Source organism: Arvicola amphibius, chromosome 5 (assembly GCF_903992535.2).
Source record: "Arvicola amphibius chromosome 5, mArvAmp1.2, whole genome shotgun sequence".
NCBI classification, from domain to species: Eukaryota; Metazoa; Chordata; class Mammalia; order Rodentia; family Cricetidae; genus Arvicola; species Arvicola amphibius.
In genome coordinates this window covers 72081334-72096018 of record NC_052051.1, presented here as the reverse complement: position 1 = coordinate 72096018, position 14685 = coordinate 72081334, and the positions used below count along the sequence as shown (strand labels likewise).

General features: G+C 45.1%; 1 protein-coding gene across 1 annotated transcript in view; it reads right to left on the bottom strand.

The window, feature by feature from the left end:
* The window catches only part of Ehf (ETS homologous factor), a 72983-nt gene that overhangs the window by 40310 nt on the left and 17988 nt on the right, over positions 1-14685 (bottom strand). The gene's annotated exons all lie outside the window — the stretch shown is intronic.

Below are 14685 nucleotides of genomic sequence, written 5' to 3'. Positions count from 1 at the left end.
GCAGGGACTGGTTGAAAAGATCATCTTCACTTTACTTCTGAGATGCTATTTTTTATACTGTTTATCAACCCTTTCTGTAGGATCCAGAAAAGAAAACCAAAATGCCAACAGTCTGAACAAGATGTGGACTGCTAAGGAGATCTTCGGATTTCGCAGAGCCCCATCCCCCTGAGCCAAGGCTATGCAGGGAGTTTCCTATTCTTGCTTCACTGGGTCCCAAATGTTTCTCCACCTGCACAGGTGAGCGAGTGCCCTGGCCAGGAAAAATACAGTCTCCTAACCATTAACTTTCCCCCTTGGGTCCTCCTGGACACCAGCCTTCTATGAGCAAAGCATCCAGTCAGGTTTCTTGAACTTCTCCCTTTTTGCTGGGAGACAGGAGGGAGTTTCGACAAAGGTAAATAGATTTTTGTGGTCACAACCCAGAAGTTCCATCTGTGAAAACGAAATATAGAAGCTAAGGCTTGAGAAAGGAACAGACACCTAATAGCTGCTAACAGGGATGAGGAGCGAGTCTGCGCAGTGCTCTCTTGGTTTGCTTGGTTTAAGTGACTTGAATTTCAAGAACTTTCAAGTGCAAAAGACAGTGGTGGGACAGGGGTGGGTTTGGGGGGTCCTGGAAGGAGGTTGGTCTTTTAAGAAGGTATTGGGGTACAGTTCGGGGCAGGTCTGTAAATCCCCTCTGCTTCTCTAACCTCCAGCAAATAAACCCACCTCCCCTGCAGTTCCACCGTGTCTACCTGCCAAAGGCTCTCTTAACAGGCAAATATGTGCCCTGGGCCTGATTAAAAAAAAAAAAAAAAAAAAAAAAACAGTAAATGTCATCACTGCCCATTATCACATTAGCCCCAATTAGTTTATCAGCTCCAGATCTGAGAGAGAGGCCCCAGGGAACAGCTGGCTAGAGTCTTCTTGGAGAGATGAATCAGGGGCAGCCCAAGTTCCTCTAGCTCCACCCACCGCGGGGTGGGAATTAGCTGGGGAGAGGAAAGGACTCTAGAGCAAGCAACCTTAGCCTACTCCACACTTTTGCCTAACCTTGACCTGAAGCATCCTGGAGTGGTAAGGGGTAGGAGCTGTATATTCCTGAGGTATGAACACCAAATGCAAGCGCCTAAGATAATGTGGATCCTAGCCCTGCCCCAGCCACCTTAAGTTGTAGGCACTTTAATTCAAGATGAGACAGTCTGTTTCTATCTCCAGTCTGTTTTCCACTCTTGCTCTAACCAGCTGGATGGGCACTCCTGCGAAGAGTCAATCAGGGCATTGGTGGAGGTGGGAGGAGATCAAAAGGTGTTACCTTATAGCCACAACCACTATGGAGGTTCATATTCACATATATGAAATGCCTAACAAAGTGTCTGATAATTAGCAGGTCCTGTCAAGTATTGATTGTTTTCTTTACTTGACACTGAGCTGACCTTTCTAGAAGAAGAACAGCCAAAACAGTACCTCTCTCTCAGGAGAGAGATTGATTCTTAGGCATACATCTATGGAAAAACTCCTCCAGATGAGACCATTTACCTGATGCTCAGTTTCAACAAGATAGTACCGGTAGGTAGAGAGATAGATAATTGATTAACAAATGATAGATAGATAGATAGATAGATAGATAGATAGATAGATAGATATGGATGGATGGGTGGATGGATGGGTGGATGGATGGATTGATGGATGGATGGAGTAAACCCCATAATAAGTTTTAAATAGTAACTATGGAAACATCAAACAGCAGATACTTTACACCGATACAGAGTACGCTCCTGAAAGGGACGCAGAAGACTGTCATTATCACCAGACTTCTACGATTCATCCTGTTTCTAAGACTCTCTGGGGGACAAACAAGAAGGACATAGAGTAATGGGGTGAGGTAAAAATCAAGATGATTCCAGAAACTGGAATACAGTCTAGAGACACAAATCCTCTGAAACCTGCCTTGTCTCTTCACAGATCAAGCTTCGGTCCCAGTCCCAGGCTTTTGCAAAGGAATGGAACCGGAGTCAAGACCTGACAGGGGTGTCTCAGTTAGTAAGGTGCCTACTGTACGTGCATGAGAACCTTGGTTTGGATCCCCAACACCCAGGTAGAAAACCCAGCATGGCAGTGTGCACTTGCAGTCCTGGCCCCAGAGATGCCGTGAGATGAGTTCCCTAGGGCTTGCCGGCCAGCTAGTCCTGCAGAATCACTGAGAGTCCCTGTCTCAAAACGAGGCGGAAAGTGACTGAAAAAATGTCAGGCTCTGGCTCTGTGTGCACATGCGCACATGCACTCAAGTGTAAACACACATACACATCACACACACGCAAACGGAGCAGGCAGGGCAGACAGGATTATTTGCAGTGGCGTGGAGTTCCTGAGTTAGTTGGTTTGTCTGCTAAAAGATCCATATCACAAAATCAAGGAAGCAAAGGGACCTAACTGTTAACTGGAGGCCAAGACAAAGAGCCTCTCTGAGATGACCAAGCCCCAAGGGGTCCAAGTCTCAGACAAAGCCCTGATGTCATTACAGGCCAATGACAGCGATGTCCTTACTTTGCACACACAGATGCTCACTTGCTTTACATGTCTGTTCCTAACTAGAAGCCTATATTTATCTTTGAAAGCAAATGTGTGTTTGTGTATGTTTCTGTCTCTCATTCTCAGATGATGATATAGATCTACCCCAGGGCAGAATAGGACAGCTATGTAATAAGAGACACAACAAAAATATTAATACAAGCTGAACAGGAACAAGAGTCTCTCTCTCTCTCTCTCTCTCTCTCTCTCTCTCTCTCTCTCTCTCTCTCTCTCTCTCTCTCTCTCTCTCTCTCTCTGGTTCAGTAAAACTCACAGCTTACAGAAAGTCAATCATTTGTTACCCTGACTATAGTTAAATAAGGAACTAGGGTTCATATGCATCTTGCCTCTTACCTTTCTCCTTAAATTTTGAACATTAGGGTATCTTCCTGTACTCATGGGCCCTGAAAGTGGCATTTCAGTTTCTCGGGGAGGTCACAGGTTGACAGTTGTCCTAACATTTGCACAGAACCCTCTGTATCTATTCTCATCACATCTGGGCACCCACAGGCTGAGTAGACCCTCTGAAATGCCAAGGCAAGAAACAGCCTCACTGTGGATGGAGTAGGGGAGGCACCCAGTGGTACTGAAAAGAGCTCACTGTGGTAAGAGAGAAACAGACATACTGCAGTCACACACCCATAGAGAGGGGGGGGAGAAAGAGAGAGAGAGAGAGAGAGAGAGAGAGAGAGAGAGAGAGAGAGAGAGAGAGAGAGAGAGACTTTCTCCATCATTTAAATATGTCCGCAGCCCTACTTAAGCACCAAAGGAAAACGCCCACCCTAAAATGTTACTCAGGGCCCCTCGGCTTTGCCTAGTACAGTGTGTCCTGTTTGCCTCCTCTGTAGCTCATGACCTTGCTGAATTCTCTCTTGCTTTATGTTTCCCCATGAAGAGCTTCACACGCTGTCCAAAGTGAGTGAAAACTTCACCCTGGTTCTTGAATCAAACTACTTTGAGCCTCTCAGGTTCAATTCTCAGTCTCAGAAAAAGGCCAGAAGACCGAGCAAAAGTTAGCCTCTGCCAGACAAATTTCCTGTGGCCAGTATTTTCTTTTCTATACAGGGAAAAGCTTCTCATAATTATAGCAGATTTCTTCTACCTTCTGTGCGACTCTTTTTATAATTGACAAATTAAAATTGTATAGTATATATCTAAACTTTACAACATGATGCTCTGATCATGTATATCTTGCAGGATGAATAGATCAAGCTAATTAACATATGCATTGCCACACATCGTTAACATTTTTGGACAGTGAGAACACTTGTAATCTGTTCTTAGCAGTTTTCAAGCACACAATGCGTTGTTTTTAACTACAGTCACCAGGTTGTACAATTAGCACTTGTTTTCACATACTACATTCTGCGTAAGATTGCCCTTCCTACTATCATGGAACCTTAAATATAAAACCAGTTAAAGGATGGTCACATCATACGTGCTGAATTCCAGCTCAGCCCAGGTTACAGAGTGGGACCTTGTCTCAAAAAAGTAAAAATAAACGAATAAACAGAAGATCAAAATGAACCTGGGAAGCCAAAATGAAAACATCTAATGTGTGAAGACAGCTCCTATAGCTCAAGATCAAATACTAAAAAAGCTAAATGTTCAAAATAAAAATTGAGGGGAAATCCCACTGCAAGATTCTGTCTTGCCCTGGAAGTCTGGAGGGTCTTTTGACACAAAGGTCACCCTGCTACTCACCAGGCTTCGTGGCACTGGGCAGGCTAAGTGCCAACTGAGACTCTGGGTCAAGAATTGAGGAACGGCAGGGAGGGGGCTGTGATGTGAGAGCAGCAAAGATGGGGAGCTGCAAAGGAGCCTAACAGAGAAAGAGGTTCACCATCAGTGGCCATCCCTCTTCACAAACGGCCTAGGGCGTCTCAGAGTGACCACCCAGATGGCCATCCCTAAAAATGTCTTCCAGATAAACCTGGGACTGCCCATGCCCTTGAACCAAATACATCTCGAACCCTCCTGACAGTGACCTCAGAGAGTAGACAGGCACATCTATGGGGACTATGCAAAATACTCATTTGCATAAATAAGTTATCCATTCAGTCCATTCAAAACATTTGCACCTGCTCGCTGGTAGGATGGCAGGAAAGAGGCCTCTGGAATTATTTCTGAATAATTTCATATTTGGGGGGAAACCCAGATGAAATCTCCCTGCTCGTGTTGGGACATGTCCCTGATTTTTCTCTCCTCTCCCCACCCCAACTCTCAGTAACCACATGTTAGTTCAGGGTTTGCGATTAGTCAGTCTCCTGCTCTGGAAAGACTATATACCAAATAGTGATATTTTGAGAGTTAACTTCTTTCATGACATTGACCCAGGGAAGTTTGATAAGAGTCCTGACTTAAGGTTGGAGACAAATATCTCTGAAATTCAGAAAACCAAATATATATACATACATATATTGCGTAGGTGGATGTACAGTAAAAGCGAAATAAGGAACTTGGCTACAAACAGAACCAAATCTGCACCGTCAGTGCATCTGAAAACTTCTGTTAGGAGCACATCCCTGCTGCAAGAGAGAACAGCCAAGTTCTGCACCAATCCCCTCACAGTGAAGATCAACAAGGTCATTGAGCTCCGGTGTTCTGAGAAGAATGGTGGGCTGGAGAGATGGCTCAGTCAGTGGGCAGGCAATGCCTGCCCACAAGCAGGAGGACTTTGGTTCAGAGCCCCGCTTAAAAGTCAGGCATGGTTATATGTGCCTATAACCCTATTCCTGGGGAGGTGGAGACAGAAAGATCCTTGGGGTTCACTGGCCAGCCAGTCTAGTCAGACAAGTCCATTGGGAGACTCTGTGTCAAAATAATCAGGTGTATAATCAGAGGAAGACACTTAAAATTGACCTCTGACCTCCACATGCACATTTACATGGACATATGCCTGGTTTTAAATAAGAAGAAAAAGAATCATACGAGGAATGAAGAGGAAGGAGCCGCTGCAACAAGCTGCTAGAGACAGGAAAGTTCCACTGGCTGAGGACTCTTTTCCATCAATAGTGAAATCCAGTGTCAATGGATTTTTCCTATCAACACCAATAAACTTCAAGTCATTCTTTATGGATCCTCGATCTCCTTGGTCTATGGATCTTCAAAAGTTTCTAGAACCACCAGGGCAGAAAACCTCAGGAAATCCAATCTTAGATCTCATGATGGTGTGGTCATTGTCGGGGAGGGGTGCAATCATGGTGAGGGAGGGATGCAGTCATGGTGAGGGAGGGGTGCAGTCATGGTGAGGGAGGGGTGCAATCATGGTGAGGTAGGAGTGCCCCTGGCAAATAACTGACTTTTGCTAATCTGTTTTGTTTTGTTTTTTTTCCAATTCGCCAGGAGGAAGAATAAACTTGAGCCTTGGCTAGGGGGTATCTTCCTTTTTAGAATCAAGCAAGGTGAATCCAGAAAGCCATAAAATCACACCAGTGAAGGAAGAAGTAACTGCCAGGCATCCAGAGCTCTGCAGGTCCCTGTAGAGTCTGCAGTCTCCCTCGGAGGAGACGCGTGCATTGCGTTCACTGTTTCTTCTCTTCGTCAGGGCTTCCTCCACACACAACTCAGAGGACAGAACTGTTAGGCAAGAGGGTGACCGAGAGAGTGGGGAGCTTGGGGGTTTATAATTGACCCCGATGACTGCAAAGCCACTTGGTAAAGTGTCTTACCTTATCTTAGTGCACAGTTCTGCCTGAATTTCACACACACACACACACACACACACACACACACACACACCACACAAACTATTCTGGACTTACTTGCATCTGTCAACTTCTCAAGAAAGCAACTAGTTAATTCTTTCAATCAAAACCATTGCCAGTTCTCCACCCCAAGCCCATGTTCCTCTGAGGGAAGCACACCCATCTCTGGTGACATGAAAGATGATTTCAAGAGCAAACCATTGTTCTTAAGTTATATGATCTTGATGTGAAAAATTAATAAGTAAAAGTTACTCAACTGAAGGAAAAAAATTCTTAAGTTCTGTAATTCTGGTGAGAATGGAAACAGCAAAAACGGTAGCAAAGATATGGGAGTGGTTGAAACGTGAGGGGAAATGGTTTAAAGATGGGTACTCCAATGTTCGTTGAACCATGACAGACAGCAAGTTCTTGGTGCTGCGTCCTGCCAAGGGAGAGACACTTCTCCTCCACAGTATAGTCTCCACCTAAATTTCTAGCTCTAAGTTTCTAAGTCTTCAACCTCACTTCAGAGGGTACATCCCGACACCAGGTGTGTGTGTTCTATATAGGCACCCTGTGCCTTCCTGTTCCCTTTTGTCCCACCACCCAGACAGGACCAAAATGGGCAAGACAGCCATTCCCCAGTGTCATCTTCCCATCAGCCCTCCCCATTTGTCTTCATTCAGGATTTGAATTTCCCAGGATCCTATGTCCTTGGAAACAGTCAAAATTCAACAATTAACAGATGCTCCGGACCACCTACCTCATGCCTAGGGTGCACTAGGCAGTGGTGCCTCAGTCATAGGAGAAAAATAAATATGTCTACTGTAGCAGATACAGATGGTAATGAAGTGGCCACGTTTGCTGCTTCCACCTCCAGGGTTGAAACCCCTGGCCTAGAATCATTAATGTCATTAACCTTTTTGTTTTTTTTAAGCCTGCATATATTTTTAACACACTGTAAATCATTTAGAGGTTTTCTTCATCTTTGTATCTCTCTTTTCTGTATATCTCTCTTTCTCTGACCACACGAGTCTTTAATTTACTAAGCAATATGGGTAGGATTGAAGCCGTGGCTTTGACAGCTAGATCCAGCCCATTCCTTAGCTTTCTGCTATTCTAGCCTCATGGCAGAGGTACTGGCTTGCATATAGTCTAGTAGTGGCACGGGAGCTACAGGACCATCGGGGTTTTACAGTACCACCTTTGTTTGGGTTTTACACCCCCATTTTAACACCGAATGTCCCAGGAAACCCCACACTCCCAGTCAAACTAGAAAAGTTGGCCAACCTAAGGCACATGTCAAACAGACATTCTCCAACCTGATCTTCTCTAACAGCCTGCGTCCTTAGACCAGGGACCATCTCTGAGCATGCTTCTCATCTGCATTTGGATTGAGAGCACACCTCACTCCCAGCACTGCTGGCATGGAGAGAAGGCAAGTAAGGGGGCTCGGCATGCACCATGAACGCCTGCATTGATGAATACCTTTGGATGATATACTGAGAGCTGTGTGGAAAGGAAGAGCTCCCTGCTGAATCAGAAACCCTGACTGCTGGTTAGTGCTGGCTGAGCAACCATCTCTCTTTGGGTGGTCAACATGTGTCAGGAAAGAGGCGTCATGCTTACAACATCCGGGCCACCAACCCCCCTCTTTACCCAGTTGTACTTTTTTGGTCAAGTACCTACTGTGTACTGGTTTGGACACTGTTTTATTAACTTACCACCTAATCCTCAAAAGGGCTCCAGAAAGTACCACCATAATCCCACATTTTAAGAATGAGAACACTGAAGCTGAGAAAAATTAGGTGACTTTCCCAAGGTCACACTTCTGGGAAGAACAGATGGGAACCAGCTTAAGCTGACCTGGGGGCCCCTCCCCTAAGACCCTCTAGCCATGCCCAAGGAATGTGCTCTCCCCTAGCCTCAGGGGGAGTGGATGGCCACTCTCGCCTCCAAACAGAAAAAAACTGGCATTACCTCCACACTGGGCAACCTGATCAGTCTTAGAAGGCCAGAGAATTAGCAGGCAAGCCTTTGCTTGCTGGGAGACAGCTTACCCTGAAGCCTTGCTGGTTTTCCCAGAACCCTGAACTAATATTTACATAATCTTATTACATTGCTTTCCAGCTTCACATTGAGGAGAAAACCCGAGAACCCACTTGGGTGATATTACCCCTGTAGCATAGACAGCATGTTTGTCAGCCCACAACAAACACAGACTAATTACAGAGGGAAAGGTTCCTGCCTTGGAAACACTGGGGTTCTTATCTGACTCCACCCTTTACTAGTTACGTTACTTTGGACAATTTGAGACTCAATTCAACCATCTTTAAAATGAATATAAGTTGGTCCCATCATATCGCTGTCATCATCACCTCTGGTACCACTTAAATGCACAAAATCCCTTTAATGAGGTGGTTATATTTTTCATTGTGTACGTGTATGTGTGTGTGTGTGTGTACAGCCATGTACGTGTTGTGCGTGTGTATGTATATGTATGTGCAGGCACGTACATGCATACCACGTGTAGACGTCAGAGGACAACCTCTGGTGTCCATTCCCAGGTACCTCCCACCTATTTGTTAAAGACAGTGTCTCTTGCTGGCCTGGAGCTCCACCATCACATGCAGGGAAAGCTGGCCCCTGAGCTTTCCAGAATTCATCTCCATCTCCTAACACTGGAATTATAGGCATGTGCCATCATACCCAGATGTTTACAGTCGGTTGGTTCTAGGGATTAAGATTCAGGTCTTCACTCTTTCAAGGCAAGTACCACACTGACTGAGATGTCCCTGGCACATAGTGACTACTTTTATCTCTATTTTATACCTTAGAAAACCCAGTCACAGAAAAGTGGGAAATTGGGCCAGGGCTGTAGGGCAAGGTCTAGAACACAGATCGTCTGACCTGAAAGCCTGCCCGTCATTGGTGTGAGCTCCCTCATAGGCAAAGCTCTCAAAAAGACTGCCCACAATGGTGAGCCTAGCTCCCATCCTCTGCTGCACAACCCTCAAGGCCTTGCTTTTCAAGAGCGTGGGTAAAAGAGAGGGGGTTATCCTCAGGAGCACCCTCCCCAAGGCAGCATCTCCTCCTCCCTGCCCCACACCGCCCTCCCAAGTGATGGCAAGTGACTCACCAGGCTGAATGTGAACACAGGAGCTTGAGAATGACTCAGGAGCACAGAGGGACTAAAGAAGGAGTATCTAACTGCAGAACAAAGCCGGGCAGCCACTTGTGGCCAAGATAATTACAAGCTGATGCAGCTACACGAAGGCCAAGGGCGGTCTAGTTTACAGGGCCATAAATCACAACCTCAAAGACTTCAGGAGGTCCAGAGTTTCCACCAGGTACTGCAGACCCAAGTAAAGTTTGTTTTAAAAACAAATAACAAAAAGAAAAAAAGTCACTCAGGCATTCTACCACCTTGCAAGGTCTCCTTGTTACTCTTTCAGCCGTCCTGCTAAGTCCCTATCTCTGGCCCTCACTTGCCCTGTACTCTCCAAAAGCGAGGGGAGAATGTGAGGGGGAGACTTGTCAAATATGCACAAATCTGCAGTGCCAGTAGGCAGTGGAAGTCCTGACTTGCCCCACTGTCCTGTGGGAGGTTGAAAAGGGTTGTTTTTTTTCACCATGATAAAAACAAATGAAACACTTTCATTCTTGTGTATCCAGTCATTGTGGCAGCAGCCTCGACGTCCAGCCAAACCCTGTCATGCTTTAGGAAGCATTTCAGTATAAGATCAGATAGGCAGCTTTGTACCCAGATTGATCACCCGTGACAGTACAACACTGGCCAAATGACACAATTGGACTCACTGACTTTTTAAGCTTATTTCTTTTTAAATTTATTTCTATTTATCATCGATAGCAGTTTTTTGCTCGTTTGTTGTTTTTGAGACAAGGCCTCCTACAGCCCAGGCAGGCTTCAAACTCTCTGTATAGCCAAGAATGATCTTGAACTTCTGATCCTCCTACCTCTACGTTCTGAGTACTGGGATTATGGGCATACACCATCATGCCTGATTTATTTGAGGCTGAGGATCAAATCCAGGGCATGCTCGGCAGGCACTCTCCTAAGTGAACTACATCCTCCTCCCTTAAACCCATTTTTTTCTAACTGAAGATCTTAGCACTACTAAGCTGATAGAGTTACTAAGGAGACAAAGTTGGATCACATATGTAAAGGGTACCTTTGTCAGTTGTTTCATTTTCTATTGCTATACTCCTAAATTAAAGCTGCTCTTTCTGAAGCTTTATCTATCTGATATCTATCTTCCCAGAGGAAGGAAACTTGACAGTTGGCCTTGCTTCTGGGAGATAGATAGATAGATAATAGAGGATAGACAGACAGACAGACAGACAGACAGACAGACAGATGATAGATAGATAGATAGATAGATAGATAGATAGATAGATAGATAGATAGATAGAGAATAGATGGATGGTAGATGGATGATAAATTTAGTTATTATTTACACAAATAAATAACATTTTTACATAATAATTGGCACATGTGCAAAGCATGTATGTGCTTGTGTGTCCAGATGCTGATGGGGTCCAAAAAGAAGACATCTGATTCCCAAAAACCAGAGTTATGGGCAGTTGTGAGCACCCTGATGTGTATGCTGGGGCTAAATTTTGATCCTCTGTAAGAGCCTCACGTACTCTGAGCCACCTCTCCAGCCCTGTAAAACTTTAAATTTTTGAATTATGGATTCATGTGTGTGGGTAGGTGCATCTGTGAGTGCCGGGGCCCAAAGAGTCCAGAAGTGGGAATCTGATCCCCTTGAGCTAGAGTTGCAGGCGGTGTAATCTGTTCTGTGTAGGAGATGGGAAAGGAACTCGGGTTCTCAGTGAGAGCAGCCTGTACTTTTAACTACTGAGCCACCTCTCCGGTCCATTTTGAGAATTTTTAAAAACGAGGTCAGTGGGATTTAGAACCAACTCCCAACGGGGTCCCTAGAGAAGGAGTGGCGGCCGTATTGTCAGTCACTGTGGTACAGAAACTGCTCTGGTTAGTGGGTGTTTTGTTTAGTTGTTTGTATTGTTTTGGGGTTTTTTTGGGGGGGTTGTCAACAAAATCAGGATTGTAATAACAGAGGGAACTTCAGTTGAGAAAAGACCTCCATCAAACTTGCTCTTAGACAAGTCTGTGAGGCATTTTGTTTTTTAAATTGACGACTGAGGGCAAGCGGTCCTGGGTTCTACAACAAAGCAGGTTGAGCAAGCCAAGAGGAGCAAGCCACTCAGCAGCATCCTCCATGGCTCCAGGTCTTTGCCTTGAGTTCCTGCCCTAGTTCCCCTCCATGGTGTGGACTGTAGGCAATAAGCTGAAACACACCCTCTCCTCCACGGGTTGCTTTTGATCAGTGCTTTATCACACTAACAGAAAATCTAACCAAGGTGACAATTCTCTGAAAGTTCCAGCGGCTGTACGGTCCCCTCCCTCCTCTCTCCATTACAAGAGTTCACCCACTCACCAGCACACAGCTCCAGCCATGAGCTCTTTCCATGGAAATGCTATTTGGTTACCAGATCCTTTGCATCGAGTAACATGAAAGGCCTGGAACACCTGGTCATGTGATCAGGATAAGAGCCTAGTCACAGCTTGACAGTGACAGAGACAGACACACTCTTCAGCTAACACTTCGACTTCCTCATGCTTTCTTCTAAGTGCCACCCTTCCCAACACAAACTTCCTATAATAACAAAATCAGAAAACAATGTTTAGGACACAATACGGTGTGCTTAAAGTATTAAACTACTTCTAAGCTGCAGCTTTGGAATTATGGAGATTCCATTTAACCTCAGAGCCAAGCCTTCCATACACCTCAGGACCTGCTTCCCTCCACTCGATTGGGAAGCCATTCTTCAAATGATCGAACCTTCTGATGCCATAAAGAACCAGGTGCATAAGACAGAGAGCAGAGGAGTTTAGCTGGTCAATGTCCCATTGGTTATCAAAAAACAAAATCAGCAGCTTTCCGGGATATGTGAAACCCAGAAAACTGAAGGGTAGCTAAGAAAGCTGAGAGGGAAGGGGGAAGATCAGAGAGACCAAATATGAAGGTCATGGTAGGAAAGAAGGGATAGACTGAGAGGGGCGGACATGGTAGGGAAGGGAGGATAGAATGGGTTGAGGAAGCAAAAAGCCTGGTATCCTAACCTCCAATTAAACCATCAGAAAACCAGGAAAGCCAGACCCCAACAGATGCCTTCTTCCCTCTGTTGACAGAGCGCTGGTTATTTAACGTCATCCTGCTCTAAGCTCTTTGTGAACTGAACCTAAACTCCAGTATGGTAACAGGACCACTCTCGTTACAGCCAGTTATATGAATGCCTGCCCTGAGCATCTTAAGGCAGATGCACCCAGAACACTGGGTAGGAATCAAAGGAAGCTCAGAGTTCTTCTTCCAGTGTGAATCTGCTAGTTTAAAACTCACCAGTGGCATCCTGCCTCTTGGAATAAAAAAAAAAAAAACAAGCCTCCACGGCATAATTCAGAGACCCTTTGGCATCTAGTTACTTCTCCAGTCTTTTGTCTGAGTATTTCTCACCTTGCATAATGCCTCCTTTAGTACGTGGATCCTAATAGGATAGGCTCAGTTTGCCTTACAATACTCTCATAACACAGATTACTTCTGTGATGAAATTCGTGTGGGACTTTGCCCACATTCCAAGCAAGCAATGCTGCAGATGACACTAGCTGGGTGTCCTCTAATCACCTAGATAGCACCAGACCTCATAGATTAAGCACCTAATTCCACAATACCTCTGTGGACCATAAGCTCCAGTATACTTGTTTCAGACAGATACACACTGGGGCTCCCAGACACCTGCTGCTTGAGTTGTAATTAATTTTCTGGAGCAACTTAGAGGCCTCAAGTAGACACCTGTATTTACCAGTTTATTATAATAGATATTTGAAATGATACAGCTAGTGAGATGAGGAGCTGTGTGGGGCTGGGGCTGGAATGGCCCCCAGCACACAGGCTTCCAGCCCTATGGAACTGGGGTACACCATCTTCAGCATATGGATGTCTTCTTGCTCGTCTTCCTGGAAACCCAGAGCTCAGGTCTTGTTGGGTTTTTCTGGAAGCTTCATTAGCTCAGCATGATCGACTAAATCATTAGCCATTGTCGATCAACTCAACTTCCAGCCCCTGTCTCACCCTTAGAGGTACAGAATGGGGCTGAATGGCAGCTCGCTAACCACATGATTAGATAGATTCTTTTTATTTTGTTTGCTCGTTTGTTTGTAGGAAGGGTTGTGTGCCTGCCTCTGTGTGTGTAAGTCAAAGGACAACTTGCATGAATCAGTTCTCTTCTTCTATCATCTGGGTTACCAGACTTGGTAGCAGTCACATTTACTTACTGAACCCGCTCACCAGCCTCAGGGTTTTCCATTGTCCATGTTGTACCTTAAAAGGAACCTAGGGATGACCGTCATTAGTCAACTCGCTATTATAAATACCATTTCAGACATATCACTTTGGAGATTCTGAGACATATAAGAGCTGAATACAAACAGACTGCTGAAACCTAAATCTACATCTCACAATAACATAGTTCCATGAATGGGCAAGCTATTCTCCTCTAAACCATATCATACACCCTTGCAAAGCCCAGAATATATTCATTAGTCCTTCTTCCTCATTCTCATGGCTACTCATCCCTTAGCTCATAGCCCAAACACAGCTTCCTCTAGGAGCTTTTCCTGATTGACTGTTTTACCGCCAATTAGCACATGTGCCCCCCCCCCCACACACACACATTGGCTTATTGAATTCTTCTTGACTCTATCTCTCCTAAACCCTTACTGTTTTTTATTGTCTCTCTCTCTCTCTCTTGGGATAGACTAGCAGAGTGACTGGTTCATCCTAAGACTCTGCAAACACGTACTTAATGATAAGGAATGGCATGGTATGGATGTCACCTCCTCAGTAGATGACAGCCTCACTAGCTTGGTGGGTGACACATAAATTCAGCTACCTTCCATCTTCATGGCCAGTGCTTCCCTGTCATATCCTGGGAAATCTTGAATGACAGGCAGGTTATGAAAGGCAGTGACTATTGGGAGGTGCACTGTGTGGAACTTTTCAGCGAGTTCTAACCACAACTCCTTAAGGGTAGAAACAGAAAACCCTCAGGTTTACAAGGTTGTAATAGAGCCGAAGGGCTTAGATGAAGATCAAAAGGTCATTGAATCCATGCCTCTGCCTCCAGGCTAAACCGGTCCAGTCACAGACAAGCGGGAGTTTCCTTGCATTATTAGTAAGGACAATATTATTACTAATATTAGTAGCACTATAATAAAAAATAAACACAGGGAAGATGGCATAGCATCACCGGCCGCCCTTTCCAACACTCTGTAGTGCTCAGTGAGAGAAGGGGAGCAAAGACCATGAGGAGAGCCAGGCTTTGGAGGAGCGCTCCCACA